The 14311-nt window shown below is 43.8% G+C and overlaps 1 pseudogene; it reads left to right on the forward strand.

Annotated features, from left to right (window-relative positions):
- The first annotated feature begins 2053 nt into the window (after window positions 1-2053).
- LOC130018793 (RNA-binding motif protein, X-linked 2-like) lies at window positions 2054-13787 on the forward strand (annotated as a pseudogene).
- The last annotated feature ends 524 nt before the right edge of the window (window positions 13788-14311 follow it).

A 14311-nucleotide genomic window follows, 5' to 3' on the forward strand; every position in this document is an offset into this window, starting at 1 on the left:
TATATTCAGGGCTGGAAAAAGAGTCCTTGTCTGACCTGCATTTGAACCCCTGGCACCGTATATAGTCTCCCACAACCCTCCAGGAGTAATCCCTGAGTGCACTCAGGATTAACCTCTAAACACAGCCTGGTGTGTTCCACAACTTGTTCATCTTTACGGAAAATCTTTCTGAAAGGGTATTCTCCCGTGATGGAAATTTGGAAGGCTAAAGTACCTGAGAGAAGAATGGTATAGATTTATGGGACTCTCTTAACACAGGAGTCTAGGTGGATACTGAAAGGGACCCTAAAGGGAATGGATAGGAGTGGAGCTTAGCCAGAATTGAGGTTTCATGTTGAGGGCAGTGGGAGACAAGGCTGAAGTATAGGGCCTACTGCAGATACGAGTGCCAGAGGAACTAGGAGTCATACAATAATGACTTGGAATAGGACTGTAACCAGATGCAATTCATTTTACAGATAATGCAATGGCATAATTAATAGAAACTGATAATTGGTTAAATATTTTTGAGTGACGAATATGTAATGCATGTTTGTGAGTCTGGCCTATCAGGAGAAGGGTCAAAATACTGATGGCAAGAGGGAAAGCTGTCTGGGGGTGTGGTATGGTGGTGAGAAGTGGAGAGATGACTTCGCTGAACAAGTAATTTGGCCTTTCCTTAAATGTCGGGATTGGATTCAGCTTCCTTATTGCACACAGAAGAGAACTTTGTATAGAATAGGTACTAAATCCATATTATTGGGGGAGATCAATGATGGTTACAGGGTATGACATATACAAATTATCATTTCAGACTTTTAAGATAAGGCTATCTTCTGAATTGCCATGCTTTTTCTACTTGGACTTTCTGAAATCTAGGTGTTTTCTTATCTATATTTTCCTATCCATTGCAGACATCCATTGAAATGGCCCAGGCAAATCCAGGTGCCTTTCAGGTTTCCTGCCTTCAGAATGTATTTCTGCTAAACCCACCAACAGGTTCATAGCAGTTTTCTTTTGTTCTCTTCAACCTAATTTATGCTTAACTTTTTCTTCGTTTTTCCTCTGAACGTTATGACCATGGCCCTGGTTGTAAACCCAACTCTCATTTCTTAGTCACTCAAAGATACCAGTAAGATAGTGCTGGATGCTAGTTAACAATTTTTCAGTGGTGACTTTAACCCTACAACTAAGCAACCTAAGATTCCTAGGAGCAGATAAAACCCATACGCAATCTGTCACTGTTTAGTTTGCATGGCCAAGATAATTTTATAAAGTTAATGAATAGCTGGGATGGGGTGGGTGAGAGGCAAAGATAGAATGAATTAAGAGAAACTGTAGTTCGTGGGCAGCCTCTGTTTTGCTCCTTGGAAGGGCACTGAACCTCTTCAGGGTATGGTTTTCCTTATGACCCTCATTATCAAAGTGCCTTTGATAATATATTTACTTACTTGCTTGCTTGATTGATTGCTTTTTGGGCACACCCGGTGATGCTCAGGGGTTACTACTGGCTCTACACTCAGGAATTACTCCTGGCAGTGCTTGGGGGACCATATGAGATGCCAGGCATCGAACCCAGTCGGCCTTGTGCAAGCATCCTGCCCACTATATCGCTCCAGCCCCTCAAAGTACCTTCCGGAAGGACTTCATTTCTGCATCTCTGAGCTGGACCTTCACAAGTCTCGGCCCTCATTTTTAGGACATTATGATTTGAGTAATGGACATAAATATATTCCAGTCGAATTCAAATATTCAATATGATTTAGATCACATATGCTTCCTTCTCTTCTACTCGTTCCTGGTTATTTCTAGAGTGAAATGTACCTAATTCACTGAGAACTGATGCTCAAATGCCTGTTTGCAGATTCTGATGAAAACAACCTGATCTCATAGGCTGAGTCAGAGTACCTTGCAAACTAACTTCTTTGAACCTCAGTTGCTGGAGGGCCAATATGTGTAAATTTCTTATTCCATAGTCTCTTATTACTTGTCATATTATCAGCTTAATAGAAATTACTATTAATACATGTAATTATAATTTTTATTTATGCTCCTCACTTGAGTAAGAGTCACCATGGAAAGAGATGGTAAAGGTAAAAGGTAAAGGCCCTCCAGTTGATCGTCGATTTGCTCGAGCGGGCCCAGTAACGTCTCCATTGGAGACTTTGTTGTTACTGTGTTTGGCATATCAAAGACTCTCGGTAGCTTGCCGGGCTCTCCGAGAGGCGCGGAGGAATCGAACTCGGGTCAGCCATGTTGGCCGCTTGTAAGGCGAATGCCCTACCGCTGTGCTATCACTTGAGTAGTAATTTTCCTATAAATCTGAGCATTTAATTCTGCATAGAGGGTCACACTAGTCAGTTGCCTATGAGATGGATTTGAGGGACAACAAAGAATTTTCCTTCTCAAATTTTCCTTTTCTACTGAAACTCCTGTTCTTTTTTTCTTTTAATCAGCCCTGGAGGGGGGTGGAGTGGTGGAGGCGGGGCACCTTCCAATCACAAATGTGCTATTATTGTCTGTGAGTTTCTTTTAGTTTTCTCTGTTAAGTTTCTTTTTTTTTAAGGACCATATTATAAGCAATGTATTTGCAATTTTTTCCCTCTTGTCCTTTGGGACCTCACAACTATCAGGCAAACACTCTACTACTGAGTTAGCACTCCCAGCCTAGAAAATGGCTTTATTTGGTGGATCACATTTGTCAGTACTCTGGGTCTATTCTGGGTTTGATGCAAGAGGAACGTAACTGGTTCCAGGAAGAGAGACGCAAAACATACATTTAGGCTTGCATAGTTATTTTTCATAGGTTGTAGCATTTCATAGTTTGGTTGTACTATAATGCCCAGTATTGATTTTTCCAAAAGCTGCTATACAGGTATACAAATTTTTTACATTTCTGAATGTTCCGTACCGGATTTTTGTGTGAGGACTTTCATTTCTTTAAAAAAAAATCAATGAATTAGTTTACAAGATTACAGAATTTCAGGGAGTATAGTTTAACAACTTTTAGGGCTGGAGCGATAGCACAGCGGTAGGGCATTTGCCTTACAAGCGGCCAACATGGCCGACCCGAGTTCGATTCCTCTGCACCTCTGGGAGAGCCCGGCAAGCTACCGAGAGTATCTCGCCCGTACGGCAGAGCCTGACAAGCCACCCGTGATGTATTCGATATGCCAAACACAGTAACAACAAAATCTCCAATGGAGATGTTACTGGGCCCACTCGAGCAAATCGATGAACAATGGGACGGCCTCGAGGGCCTTCTTAAGAGAATAGAATCAAAGGCAGCCATCAATAAAAGGTCCAAGTGACAAGGGATGTTTTATTTATTTTTTATTGTTTTTTTAACTGTTTTTTGCTTTTTGGGTCACACCCCGCGATGACAGGAGTCACTCTAGACTCATATACTCAGAAATTACTCCAGGCAGCACCCAGGGGGACCATATGTGATGCTGGGAATCGAACCCCGGGCGGTCGCCTGCAAAGCAAACCCTCTAGCCCCTGTGCTATCGCTCCAACCCTGACAAGGGATGTTTTAGATACGAGTCCATCTCAATATGTATCTGAGTGTCACCTAAACAGGGTTTTTAGTACTGGAAGTAAAGGATGGGATCAAAAGTGCCGAATCAGTCATCTTGTCCCAGCTTTCAATCAGCAAATACTAGTGGCGCACGTAATCAGCATCCCAGGCGTAAAGAATATGGTCGACGGCAACAGACGCATTTCGCACTTCAGGTTCACAGGCAGAAAGTAGGGACTAGGAGGGAAAAAAGTGTGGCAAAGTCAAAGTTGCCGTGAGACACGGCTCGGTTCTAGTGCGCATGCGTTCCTCGCCTTATGTCCCGACGTGCCTAATCTCTTCCGGTTTGAATTATCTCTTCCGGGGCAGCTCTAGTCCAATGGGATTGCGCGCTGAAGCCGGGCGACCGTTAAACGGCTTTTTCCAGAGGTCGTTACAACCGCATCTTGGAGCGGAAACCTGTGGAAGATGAAGTAAGGCTCCGGTTGTCCTCCTTGGAGTGTGGGAGGTCGGGGCTGGGGGATTGGGATGCGGGGCGGGAGGAGCTGAGGGAAGTGGCGGGCCGGGGGGCGAAGCGTTCGAGGGGGTGGGGGTCGCGAAGCCCGAACGGCGGCGCCGAGACTCACTCTTCCAGGGGACCCCTAGTTGGGCGCTCTCGGTCGCCGGGCCATTTATTTACTCGGTGGCAACTTCCGCAGCCCGTTGACGAAATTGAAGTTAATCAACGAGCTCAAGGAGCGAGGGGACCAGCTGGGGGTGGTGGAGAAGGTGTCCTGGCACACCGAGTACAAGGACAGCAGCGCCTGGATCTTCTTGGGTGAGTTCTGCCGCGGTGCGCCTCGGGTTCCCCGCCGCCTGGCTTTCAAGGGAGGGTTACAGCCTTCCGCCTCTCTTCTGCCGTTATTTCACTCCTCTCCCTGGCTCTCGCGCTGCCCCCGCCCCCCCCCCCCCCCACAGTTTAGGTGACACCCAGCGATGGTCAGACGTCACTCGGGGCTCTGCATTCAGCAGTTACTTCTGGCGGTGCTCACAGAACCTATGGGATGGTCCAGGGATGGTGCCAGGGATCGAACCTGGGTCAGCCTCATGCAAGACGACTGCCCTACGTACTACACGAGCGCTCCAGCCCTGCCGGCATGTATTTCTGCTTCTTTTCTTGGGGGCCACACCCGGCAGTTCTCCTGGGTTTCTCTTGGCTCAATGCACGAGGATCACAACTGGCGGTGTCTGGGGAATATATGGTATGCCAGAGATGGGACCCCCGACATTGGCCACGGGCAGGGCAAGCGCCGTACCCACGGTACTATTTCTCCAGCACCCTTATTTCTGTTCTTTTTCCAGGTTTTTATTTTTCCCCGCATTCCCCCCCCCCACAATTACCTCTTTCTCTTCCCCCTCTCCATTTCCTTTGTCACCCCCTCTCCCCTCTTCTCCCCGACCCTTCATGTCCATTTTCCTTTCCCCTGTCCTCCTCTACGCCTCTCCTTATCTCCTTATTTTCCTCTCCCCCTCCCCTTGTCCTCTCCTTCCCCCTCCCCCATGCTCTCCCCCTCTTCTTCCCACGCCCCCTGCTCTCCCCATTCCCTGTCCTCCTCTATTTTTTAATGTTGTACAGTTTTATTTATTTTTAATTTTTAATTTCGATAGCACAGCGGGTAGGGTGTTTGCCTTCCAAGTGGCCAATATGGCCGACTCGAGTTAGATTCCTCCGCCCCTGTCAGAGAGCCCAGCAAGCTACCCAGAGTATCTGGCTGGCTCGGCAAAGCCTGGCATGCTCCCCTTGACATTTTCAATATGCCAAACACAGTAACAACAAGTCTCACGATGGAGACGTTACTGGGCACACTAGAGCATATATCTATGAACAACGGTGGGACAGTACACTTCAGTGCTTCTTTTTGGGTCACACCCGGCCTTGCACAGGGTTACTCCTGGCTTATGCACTCGGGAATTACTCCTGGGGCCATATACGATGCTGGGAATCGAACCCGGGTTGGCCACGTGCAAAGCAAACACCGTACTCGCTGTGCTATGCTCCAGTCCCTGTCCTCCCCTTACCCTTCTCATCCTCTTATAATCCTCTCCCTTGTTCCTTCTTCCTTTTCCCTTGTCCCTATCATCCTCTTTCCCTATCCTCTACCCCTTCTCTCCCCTCCTCTTCCCCTTCCCTTCACTGATTTACTCTCTCCCTAGCCTTCCCCATGCCTCTCTTCACTTCTGACTTATTCCCTCTCCCTTTACCCTTCCCTCTTCCTCTTTTTTGCCTTCCTCCGCCCCTCCCACCTCTCCCACTTTCACTTCCCCATGCCCTCCCTCTTTTCTTTTTTCTTACCTTCCTCTTCCCTTTCCACTTCCCCCTTTCCCCTTATCTCTTCTGCCACTTCTTGCTCTTTCCTTTCTCCTCCTCTACCCCTCACTCCTATCTTCTTCCCCCTGCCCCTTTTCACTTTCCCCATCCTCTCATTGCTTTGTCTGGGACACATTCCTAGCTGCTTTGAAAAATCTCATAAGTCATACTAATAAACGCATTTATAGAGGTAGGACATGTTTGAATGAGGATTTACATTTGTGAAATGCTTAAAAGTTTTCTTTATAATCCTTAATCTGTGTGAGGTAGGGTTAATATTTATATATTCAAACTGATTTTGCGGGGCAAGGAGATAGCGGGTTAGGACCTTAGATTATTAAACTAGGTCTGATGTCCCACAGCACTAAAAGCACTGCTCAATGCTTCAAGAGGTATATCCTTGGTGGGCCCAGAGCACTGCCAGGTGGCACTGGAGGTTCCCCAATCTGCAGTGTCAGTGCAGCACCACATCCTTGAGCCCTTCCACTGAGTTGTCTGACCCAATATCCACGGAATGGTCCCTGGGTTCTGTTTGTAAGGCCGCCTTGAAAACATTTGATTTTGAAGGTAGCTATGGTGGATAATGAGCAGATAACTTAACAATTTTTTTTGTATTTTGGGCACAGTGGTGCTCAGTCTTACTCTCCAATTTGATGTGTGCTAGTACTGTGCCATTATTCTTTCATGTTGAGAAGTTTTTAGTTTGAGGTCTAGAGAGGCCTTTTAAAACCAGTTCCTCTACTGTTTCTTTGATTTTTATCTTGAAATACTGCTTATATTTCATGTTCATGTATTTTAAACTTTCATTTTAAAACTAATACAGAAAAATTATAAAATGTAAGGAATGCCACTCTATCCCCTTAGCCAAGTCCCTGTCTATTACTATAGTATCTAATTGTTATTACTATTTTTACCTGTTTCACATTTTCTGATTTTACTAAATTATCTTAGAGTCCGTTGCAAGGCATGATTTGTGTGTTTGGACCATACCTGGCGATGCTCAGGGATTACTCCTGGCTGTGCACTCAGGAATTACTCGTGGCGGTGCTTGGGGTAGCACATGGGATGCTATGTGAACCCTAGTCACGAGGCAAGTGCCTTGTGCTGCCCTCCAGCCCAGTACCAAAATTCTTCAACTTGTTTTTTCAAAAGAATAATGCCATCAGGAAATCAACTGTCATACAGAAGTATTATCGAACCTTTCTGTTTTATTCAGTTTCACCTTCTGTCTCAAAAAGCCCTTTGTTGTTTCTGGGCCTTACACCCAGTGGTGCTTAGGGGCTACTCCCAGTCCATTGCTCTGGGTCGTTCTCACTGGTGCTCAAGGGACCATATGGTGCTGGTGATCAACTCTGGGTTTCTAGAATGCAGTGCAGTGGTAACAGCCCTTTGAGTCGTCTCCCCAGCTTGCTGATAATCTCTTTAGTGTAGCAGAAAAATTGCTTTGTAGTCCTTGATCTGTCATGTAAATTATAAAAATCTCTTATTCTTTTTTATCTTGCCAGAAATTTCAGGGTTAAGTGCTTGTCTTGCATGTGGTTGATCCTGTTTTTTTTTTCTTAAATTTTTATTAGTGAAACACCATGAGGTACAGTTGTAGACTTACAAATTTTTGTGTTAGGGTTTCAGTTATACAATGATTGAATACCCATCCCTCCACCAGTTCACATTATCCACCACCAACAGTCCCAGTATCCCTACCACCCGCACCCCCCTATCCCACCCTACCTCTGTGTTAATCCCCAGCATCACAGATGGTCCCCTAGAGTGTCTAGAATGACCCCTGAGCATAGAGCTAGGAGTAACACCCGAGCACCACTGGGTATTTCTTTTTTCTTCCTTTTTGGGTCACACCCGGCAATGCACAGGGGTTTCTCCTGGATTTGCATTCAGGAGTTACACCTGGTGGTGCTCAGGGGACCATGTGGAATGCTGGGAATTGAACCCAGGTTGGCCACATGCAAGGCTAATGCCCTATCTGCTGTGCTATCACTCCAACCCCATTCCTAGTTATTCTTATGTTCATTTTCCCACAAGAATGTTGGAAACAACTTACTCTACTTCAGGGAAAAAAGGTGTGCATTTTAAAACTGGAATGAAGTTTATATATTAATTTTGAGAAGGATTTTTAGTGTTTTGATTATGTTTGCATATCCTAACCAACAACAAAGGATATTTTTCTGCCAATTTTATTTTTATAAAATTGTTCAGAAGAATTTATTACATTCAGTATTCCATCACCAATTCCACCACCATTACACCTTCTCACCCCCATTATTTCGGATTGTCTGACCACAACTTAAGCCTGCCCTCAAACCAAGTACTAGATAATACATTTTGTATTGCTTGTTATGAATAATGCATTAAAATGATCTAAAAATGTTTTCTTACTTGTATATGTGTGAAGATTTTTGTATCTCACCTTAGAGCCATTAAGCCCAACAAGGGATATTTTTATATTTTTATATTTACTTAAATCTATGTTTCTTTGAGGAGTTATAAAAAGTATTACTGAAAGTACCATTTATACTTTATTTTTCTTTTGGTATGATACCTGATGTTGCTCATGGCTTATTCCTGGCTCTGTTATCAGTGTCCCCTAGTGTCAGGGCCCAGGGCCCATATGTCATACCAAGGATTAGGCCAAGTCTGTCACATGTAAGGCAAGCGCTTTGACCCTGTACTGTATCTCCAGCCCTGTTCAAGTCCATTTTCATTATTTATTTATTTATATTTTTTTGTTTTGGCCATATTCTGCGTACTCCGGGTTTATTCCTGACTCTGCATTCAGGAATTAGACCTGACAGTGCTTGGGGGACCTCATAGAGAGAATAGAACCCAGGTGGGATATGTGTAAGGCATGTGCCCTACCCACTGTACTCTTTCTCCAATCCCTCAAGTTTATGTATTTATTTATTTTTGTTTTTGGTCCATACACGGCAGTGCTCAGGTGTTACTCCTGGCTCTGCCCTCAGAAATTTTTCCTGGCGGTGCTTAGGGGACCATTTGGGATATCGTGGATCGAATTTGTGTCTGACACTTGTAAGGCAAGTACCTTCCCCACTGTACTATTGTTCTGGCCCCTGAAGATTTTTTTAAATTTTATTTTTCTTGCTAATTATAAATGTGGTTCCTTCTCCATTATATATTTCTAACCAATCACTGTTTGAATTCAAGAAAGTTGTTTATCCCAAGCACAAAAATTTATAAGTCTATAACTGTACCTCATGGTGTTTCACTAATAAAAAAAATATAAAAAAAGAAAGTGGTTTATTTGTAACTATATCCCAGTTTTAAGAAAAAATTTAATTAGGCATTGTGATTTTAAGTAAATTTTGGACTCTTAATTAGGAGTATTTTGGGTTTTCTATAGTACAATCACATCTAGTCTTCAAACGGATACGGTTTCACCTTTTATTTCTGATTTATATGTTTTCTCCTAATTGCATTGGCAGATAACAGTACACTGTAACACTGTCCTCCCGTTGTGCATCGTTTTGCTCCAGCGGGCACCAGTAACGTCTCCATCGTGGGACTTATTGTGACTGTTTTTGCCATAACAAATAAGCCACGAGGAGCTTGCCAGGATCTGCTTTGCGGACGGGATACTCTTGGTAGCTTGCCAGGCTCTCCAAGAGAGATCGAGGAATCAAACCCGGGTCGGCTATATGCAAGGCAGATGCTCTACCCGCTGTGCTATAGCTTCATCAATTAAGTAGGTAAATGTTCTTGGCAACACTTGAGCTATTTTTTGTACTTTTTATTAAGGATTCTAGGTTTTGGCAGAAATATGTGTCTATGATTATGTTTATAATGTATTCATCAATTTTTTTTTGTATTTGGCCCTAGCCACTGATGCTTGGGAACTTTTTCCAGCTTGGTGCAGGGGGAGTACTTCTGGTGGTACCTGGGGAAGCATTTGGTACCAGGAATTGAGCCTAGGTGTCCCACCTGCAAAGCATATGCTGAACTCACCACTGAGTTTTCTGCTTGCTGTTTTCTTTTTCTGACTCTATTAAAAATATTAGGTTTTTGTTTTTGTGCCTCACCTGGCAATACTCATGGGTTTGGGCTCAGGAATCATACTTTGTGGTGCGTGAAGAATGTATGAGATGCCGGGGATTGACCCTGGGCCGGCCGTGTGCAAGGAAAGTACCTTACTAGCTATACCGTTGTCCCAGTGACACCGAGCTCTGCTCAGGGATTACTCCTGGCTTTGTGCTCTGGGATCTCTCCTGGGAGTGATTGAGTATGTTAATTTAGGTGGGAGGCATGGATTTTGAATCTTAATTATTATCTGTATATTTAAACCTTTTACCTTTTTAATTGAATCACTGTGAGATAGACCCTTAAAAAGCTGTTTGAGATTAAGTTTCAGTTGGTGTTCCAACACCCATCTCTCTACCAGTGTATATTTCCCAGCACCGGTGTCCCCAGTTTCCCCTCCCATCACCCTTCACCCCCCACTCCCCAGCCTTCATCTATGGCAGGCACTTTTCTTGTCTTCACTCACTGTTTAAATGGGACATTTCTCATGAACTTTTTTGTCTTATTTAGGGATGCTACACCAGTGGTGCTCAGGGATCACTCCTGGTGGGGCTCAAGGAATGATATGGGGTGCTAGGGATTGAACCCGGTTGACTGCATGCAAGGCAAGAGCTCTACCCACTGTCGTGCTTTAGCTCCCTCCCTATAAGTTTTTATAGTTAACCTTCATTTGTCATCTGGTTCTAGCTTTGTCTTTATAGTCAATATTTAAGTTTTGTTTGTCGTCCATTCTGAACATTTTACTTCAAATAGTGTCTTTTTATGTTAAATAGATATGGTGAGATTGTTAACATAAGTCTGGTACACAATAAGAAGACTGGGAAATCCAAGGGATTCTGTTTCCTTTGCTATGAAGACCACCGGAGCACAATTCTGGCTGTTGACAATTTTAATGGCATCAAGGTGAGTAAAAGTATGAAGCAGGATTTGGCGGAATGTTTCTGATGGAATGGTTTGGTTTTATTTTTCCCCTGATTCAGAGAGGCCTAGGGGCCACCAGGATGAGACTATAAGAGTTTCAGGGGTGTGGGGAAATTGTTCTAGGAAGCAATTACATGGGCCTGTGCCCCAGTCAGCATTTCTTTCTTCCTCAGTATTAGCTATTCCCCCACCCACCCAGGGAAGCCTTTGTTTCTTACCTTTCTCTCCTCACCACTGTATTTCTCCAGCCCAGGAGAGTGACTCTTAGAGAATTTGTCACTGATTGCACCAGTAATAAGTAGTTACGAGGACAGCATGGAATGGGGTTATAGGTTTTCATTTTATGGATCCTATATTCAAAGTCAGTCAAAGAAGGGATGGTTTTCAAAACATGTTTTCCCTCTTTGGGTCATACACAGCGATGCTCAGGGTTACTCCTGGCTCTGCACTCAGGGAATACTCCTGGCCTTGCTGGGGGAACCATATGGGATGCTGTGGATCGAACCTGTGTCGGCCACGTGCAAGGCAAATGCCTTACCCTCTGTGCTATCACTCTGGACCCTCAAAAATGTCTTCATTTATTTATTTATTTAATTTGTGTTTTGGGTGACACCTGGGGATGCACAATGACTCCTGCTTCTGCACTCAGGAATTACTACTTGCCTTGCTGGAGGGACCATATGGGATGCTGGGAATTGAACCGTGATTCGCCGTGTGCAAGGCAAATGCCCTATCCTCTGTGCTATCTCTCCAGGTCCTCAAAAATGTTTTTCAATGGGAAATGTGATAGATGATAAAAGGTAGATTAGACTGAAAGTAAAACTAAAATCAGACCTTGTATTGGAACAATAAAAGCTAGACTTTGGGAATGTTGAGTGCCTAATGAATATAGAATTGAGTATGTATTAGAGAGTGAAGTGATCCTACCGTGGATAGGGCTCAGACCTTACCAGGCTGACCAGGGTTATGACCTGGACAGCCCATATGATCTGAGCACATTCAGTAGTGGTTCAACATCCCCCACCATCAAAAAAGAATTTTTAAGTATATGCTTGAAAAAAGAAATGGCTTTGTTTGATGTGAGTTTTTAATATTCTGTTGTTTGCCCAGAGTTTGTGTTTCACAGCAAAAGTATCAGTGTGAGCTAGTTACAAAAATTCCCAGAGTTTTTTTTATATCATGCCATCAATAGAGCACAAAAATATTTGTATGGCACACAGGGGTAAACTGACCGAAGATGCTAGTGCACTTGCCTCAGGGGCGCAGTAGCCCTCAGTCCTGTGGTTGCCCTGAGAGCAGAGAAAATTGCTGGCTGGGAAATGTGCTCAAACACACCTGTTGGGCAAACAGTTTTGGAGATTTCCCCAGATATAGAATTAGCACGAAGTTTGTGTGGGTCACTTCGTTTCATAGAAGGGCTATCTTTGCTGATGCGTTGTCTTTCTGTCTGAGATCAAAGGACGGACTATTCGAATGGATCATGTGTCTAACTATAGGGCTCCTAAGGACTCAGATGAATTGGATGATGTGACAGATTACTTCAGGAGAAGGGTTGTGGGGCACAGAAGCCTCCAAAATTTTCAGATGAGGACTCTGAGAATGACAAGCCCACAAAAAAACGCAAAAAAGGTAAAGTGTTATGACCAAAACTGATTCCAGGTGGTCTTAACTTTTTTGATGGATAAAGCTGTTTATTTAACGGTAGAAAGGTAAGTTTATTTTCTAATAGAAAGAAAATGTTCATATAACCAAAACTCTTAAGAAATAGTGACTTAGTAAACTTAAGTTTATGTCAAGATACAAATATAGATACTGATTATTTTTCTTTTTTCTCCTACCTGGCGATACACAGGGGTTACTCCTCGCTCTGCACTCAGGAATTACACATGGTGGTACTCAGGGGACCATATGGGATGCTGGGTATCGAACCCGACCCGGGAGTGTGCAAGGCAAATGCCCTACCTGCTTCGTTATTGCTCCACCCCAATACTCTTTATTTCATCCGACTTCCCTAGAGAAAAGTAAATTTAAGGAATATCTGATGGGCATACACACTTTCTAGAAAATCTTCTAAGACATTTTCAAAGCTCATGATTTTTATATTAGAGGATGACAATTACGATACTTTGACTCTTCATCTTATAAACTTTGCTTTTTTTGCAGTCTTGCCATGAATATTAATATACTATTAAAATTCAAATAATTAAACTGGATGATAATAATACAGCGAGTGGGTAGCATGTTTGATTTATACACAGCCAACCCGGGTTTGAACTCTTGCATACTGTATGGTCCTCCAAGCATCACCACCCCAACTTCAAGTTAGTTTTGGGGGGTGGGAGTCACACCTGATGGTGCTTTGGCTTACTCCTGGTTCTGCATTTGATCTAGTGTATTTAGAAAATAGGAACTTTTGTGGGAGAGTTGTATATTTTTTCATTTCCTATTTGTTGCTTTCATCCATTTTTTTTATCTCCAGACAAAAAGGAAAAAAAGTAAATGAAGAAAAGCGGGAGGTACAGCACGATGCACCAGTCTCCTCTTCATCACCCAGAAGCAAGATGCTAAAGGAAAACAATTCCCCCGACTGTAAAAAGTTCAACAACAAGAACTCAAAAAAGGTTCAGAAGTCAGAATTCAGGGAGGGGCTGAAGCAGTACCACACCTCCCTTGAGGTCAGGACAGCCTACCACTCCTGAACAGAGGCCGGAGCAGAGACAGGGAGCCAAAGAAGAAGAAGCCCAAACAGGAACACAGGTCCTTAAGTAGGAGGGAGGAAAGGGAAGAAAAGAACAGGGATAGGGACAGAGATCAAAGGTCAGATACCCACATTGGCTGGCAGGCACAAGGAGCATTCTAAATGGCATGGTCCTAAGAGTAGGAGTAGGAGCAATGATATATCCCACAGGTATCAAATCCTGGCACTCCCGGAACTGGGGATCTCCCAATTCCAGAGATTACAGGCATCACTAAGACTGCAGCCGATTGAGTTGCTTGGTAGAATTGCACATGAAATGGTGTGTTCTTGTGTGTGTGTATGTTTGTGTGTGTATGTTGGGTCCCACCAGGATTTACTCATGACTTACTCCTAGCTCTGTGCGTACGGGTCAATCCTGGCAGGGCTCAGGACTATATGAGGTTCTGGGGACAGAACATAGGACAGCTGCCTGGAAAAGAATCACCCTGTCCACCGAAGTGTCTGTCTGGCCCCAGATTTGAACTATTATAAGAAGCATTTTTTAAAAATGAAAACCAATTATATCTCACTTTTAATATATAAAATCTTTTGGAGGTCAATGATTTTATTCCCGTGTACATTAATCCTTGAGGGATATATACTCTCTAAAGTCTGATGCCCTTACTTCTTTTGGGCGCGGGTGGTCAGGTAAACCTGGCGATTCTTCTGGATTTCTCCTGGCTCTGCACTCAGTTATTACTATCGGCAGTGCTTGGAAGACCATATTGGATGCCAAGGAGATTGAACGCAGGTTAGCTAT

This window comes from Sorex fumeus, unplaced genomic scaffold (assembly GCF_029834395.1).
Source record: "Sorex fumeus unplaced genomic scaffold, SorFum_2.1 ptg000268l, whole genome shotgun sequence".
Taxonomy (NCBI): Eukaryota; Metazoa; Chordata; class Mammalia; order Eulipotyphla; family Soricidae; genus Sorex; species Sorex fumeus.